Genomic DNA, 4,504 nt, shown 5'->3' on the forward strand with positions numbered 1-4,504 from the left:
TATTTCTTTTACTAAGTGGTAGATAAATAGAACAAATTTGCAAACAAAAGCAAAATTGAGACAATAAAAAATGAATAGTGGTCACCCAGAAGGAAAGGGGAGAAAATGGGAGGAAATTTGGTAAAAGGAATAGGCTGTATGAGCTGGATGAAAACTAGATTTCTGGGGATCAAAGAGATTGTATAGTGGTGGATCAGTATTTACACTCAGTTATCTCGGGTTCAATCCTCAGCACTGCATATCGTCCCTGGATCTCTGCCAAGAGTAATCTCTGAGCACAGAGCCAGAAATAAGAACCAAACAAAATCAAGTGTGACCCAAAACCAAATAAATAAATTAAAAGATAGCTGTACCTCTAATGATGAACAAAACATAGTATATGAGAGTTATTTATAAGAATGTATACCTAAAACCTATATAATGTTATAAATTAATTTTAATTTTCAATAATTCATATCATCATGGGCTAGAGCCATAGCACAGTGGGTAGGGCGTTTGCCTTGCAAGCAGCCAACATGGCCGACACAGGTTCGATTCCTACGCCCCTCTCGGAGAGCTCGGCAAGCTACCAAGAGAATCTTGCCCACACGGCAAAGCCTGACAAGCCAACCGTGACATATTTGATATGCCAAACACAGTAACAATTGTCACAATGGAGACGTTGCTGGGCCCGCTCGAGCAAATCGATGAACAATGGGAGGACAGTGACAGTGACATATCATCATATGAATAAAGAAAAAGAACTCATCAAAGTTCAATATCACAGACTGATTTAAAAAGTCTTCACAGAGGTTGGAGCAATAGAACAGCAGGTAAGGCATTTGCCTTGCACACTGCCAACCTGGGTTCGATTCCCAGCATCCCATTTGGTCCCCTGAGCACCTCCAGGGATAATTCCTGAATACGGAGCCAGGAGTAACCTCTGTGCATCACTGAGCATGACCCAAAAAGAAAAAAAAAAGAAATCTTCATCAAAAATTAACTGGTATCACAATTAAAGGCCAATTTTGACAAGTCAAGAATGAGTATCATACACAGTGATCTGTATCATTTATATTTGAATCTGGACTCCAAAACAAGAAAAAGAAAACCTTTGTTTTAGCTCTGATGGTGACATGATCATGATATCTGCAACTAAGTGTATTACCTAGTTGTTTTTACTGATCTGGCTGATTAGGCAGGTGTACCCTTTCCTGATCATCTTTCCATGTATGTTGTTCTATGCTTAGGGGATAATTTGCCCTTATAGAAGAAAGCTTTGTTTTTGTCAATGGTATAAAAATTTTGCACTCCCCTTCTAGAAAATCCAAAAGTGCTCTGAGGTCCATTTATAGGAGAATGTAGGGAGGCCAAGCTTGAGTAGACAAGCTAACAAGACTCCAGACACAGCCAAAGAAGATGCTTAGTGTAGCAGTTCACATTTCCCTCTTAGAAAAAAGAAAAATTAAACGCATATAAACAGAGAATAGACTGGTGGTCATCAAGGTTGGGTGGGCAAAACGAGAGATAAAAAGCAAAAAATTTTTTTTTTCAGTTCAAAGATGAATAGGTTTTGAGTATATCATGTAATACTTGGTAATTGAAATTAAATTGTAGTTATGGGGCTAGAGGAACAGAACTAAGGTGCTTGCCTTGCATGCACTAGCCCTGATTCTATTCCTTGCATAGCAAATTATAGCCTGAGCACTGCCAGGAGTGAGCCCTGAGTACAGAGTATGAGTCAGGATTCCAGAGCATCACGCAGTGTAGCCTGAAAACAAAACAAAACAAAAAGTGGTCATTTATACTACATCATTCTAAATATATTTGATAAGCTGTTGAAGTTCTCATCACAAAGCAAAATGGTTTTTGTGTGACTTGGATGGAGGAGATGCAAATTCTATAGTGTTAATCATTTTGCAATACATAAATGTATAGTCAATACACTGAGCACTGTGCATTATACATATTACTTGTCATGTGTAGATCTGTGAAGCTGGTTGATAACAATAGATAGAAAGGCAGATAGATATTTTAATGAAAAAAAATGGAACATTTGAGGGACTGAAACCAGAGTATGGAAGGTAGAGCATTTTCCTTTCAGCAGCCAACCTGGGTTCAATTCCCTGGTGCCCTAAGTGATCCCCTGAGCACCATTAGGAGTAAGTCCTGAGTGCAGAGCCATGAGAAACTCCTGAGGAGCACCTGGAGTACCACGCCCCCTTAAAAATATTCAAGCCAGCTTCTCTTCATTAATTTTATTTTTTTAAATTTATTTATTTATTGAATCACTGTGGGAAAGCAATAGCACAGCGGGTAGGGCGTTCGCCTTACACGCGGCCAACATGGCCGACCCGAGTTCGATTCCTCCGCCCCTCTCGGAGAGCCCGGCAAGCTACCGAGAGTATTCGATATGCCAGACACAGTAACAACAAAGTCTCCCATGGAGACGTTACTGGGCCCACTCGAGCAAATCGACGATCAACGGGAGGGCCTTTACCTTTTTTACCTTTATTGAATCACTGTGGGAAAGGTTACAAAGCTTTCAGGTTTAGGTCTCAGTCATGCAAATATCAAACACATTTCCCTTTACCAATACTTATTTTTTACCATGAAGAACCCCAATAAGACCCCACCCCCAACCCCTCCCAGTCCCTGTGAGGCAGATGAATTCTAGTTAACACTCTATCTGCTTTGATTAGATTCATTGTTTCATTAAAAGATTCACCACTATTATTTAGAGTTTACCCCCCCCCCCCAAATCAGACATGCTGACAAAGCATTGTGAAGTGATTTGCTTTCTACAGCTGGGTTCAAGAATTAAATGTTGGTTTTGGATTTCTGCTATTTTACTTATTGACCCTGGAAGTATTTCTACTGAAAGTCAGATAGTTAAGAAATTGGTTTCTGTGCTCTGGAGTCGTGGCCGTGCTGGAGAGCCGCTCGTGGGGGGCAACTGGTGGCCTCGGTAGGGCGTGAAGGGCGGACCGAAACGCCACCCTTCCCATGAGGTTTTAGTCGCCACCACACCCCCGGCTCATACCTGCTGTCCACAAGGCTCCCATGTGGCCGCCCTCTTTCTTTCCAGAGAGGAGAGGGCGAATGGGGCAACACCCTTTCCCCTCCGGCAGACTTGATGGGCTGGATCAACGCATAGTCCGTTCACTTTTCTGCTCCAAGCTGCCGGATTCTGCATTAAGTCCTTGTGCTTCTGGGGCTGTGGCTGTGCTGGAGAGCCGCTTGCAGGGGGCAACTGGTGACCTCGGTAGGGCATGAAGGACGGACTGGAATGCCCCCCTTCCCATGAGGTTTTAGTCGCCCCCACACCCCCGGCTCATACCTGCTGTCCACAAGGCTCCCGTGTGGCCACCATCTTTCTTTCCAGAGGGAGGAGTGCGGAAGGGAGCAACACCCTTTCCCCTCCGGGCAGACATGATGGCCTGGATTAACGCATAGTCCTTTCACTTTTCTGCTCCAAGCTGCTGGGTAATGCATTAAGTTCTTGTGCTTCTGGGGCTGTGGCCGTGCTGGAGAGCCACTGGTGGGGGGCAACTGGTGACCTCGATAGGGTGTGAAGGACGGACTGGAACGCCCCCCTTCCCATGAGGTTTTAGTCGCCCCCACACCCCCGGCTCATACCTGCTGTCCACAAGGCTCCCATGCGGCCGCCATCCTTCTTTTCAGAGAAGAGAGGGCGAATGGGCCAACACCCTTTCCCCTCCGGGCAGACATGATGGCCTGGATTAACGCGTAGTCTGTTCACTTTTCTGCTCCAAGCTGCTGGGTTCTGCATTAAGTCCTTGTGTTTCTGGGGCTGTGGCCGTGCTCCAAACTTAACTCTGATTTTCAGGTAGAAACGTGGATGGTTTACTTCCCATTGATCACTTTGTATATAGAGAGATGTCGCGCGGCCACGTAAGCGGTTTTGAGGAAAAGTCCTAGTTCCTGCATACTCGAGCTGTGCTTGTAGAGGCTTCTGTTCACCGGGGTTCCATCTGGGGGAGGCGGGATGCGGTACCTACCCCATCTGGGACTTCCCGATGATCTCGGCTCTCTTTGGAACCTGTTTTTTTCTTTTTCTCCGGGAGCTATGGGTCCCGCCCTCCATGTGGCCCTTCTCTTCCGGCTGTATCTCTTCATTAATTTTAATGAGAGACAACTCCCTTTTCACATTTGAGGAAGATGAGCTTGCCATTCTTTTAAAAGTGCATTTATTGCAATATTAACTAAAAGAACTCAAATGCTAAAGAGTATTTTATAAGTTTAGTACTATGTCAATATTAGCCCACTTCATAAATGCTGAAAAAATGTTAATATTTGCCACGATGTTGCTAATAAGCAAGAATTATGTTCATGTCATAGCACATGATAGTGTTTTGAACTATCTAGACTGCTTACTATGCTTCTTCCTGAAGAGCACATTATAATAAGTAATTTGATCCATTCTTGTTTGTCTTTGGGCCCAATTCTTGCAATGGATATGTTCCCTTGTAGAAATCGGGTAAGCTGGGCTCCATTCTTCAAA

Source organism: Sorex fumeus, unplaced genomic scaffold (genome assembly GCF_029834395.1).
Source record: "Sorex fumeus unplaced genomic scaffold, SorFum_2.1 ptg000006l, whole genome shotgun sequence".
NCBI classification, from domain to species: domain Eukaryota; kingdom Metazoa; phylum Chordata; class Mammalia; order Eulipotyphla; family Soricidae; genus Sorex; species Sorex fumeus.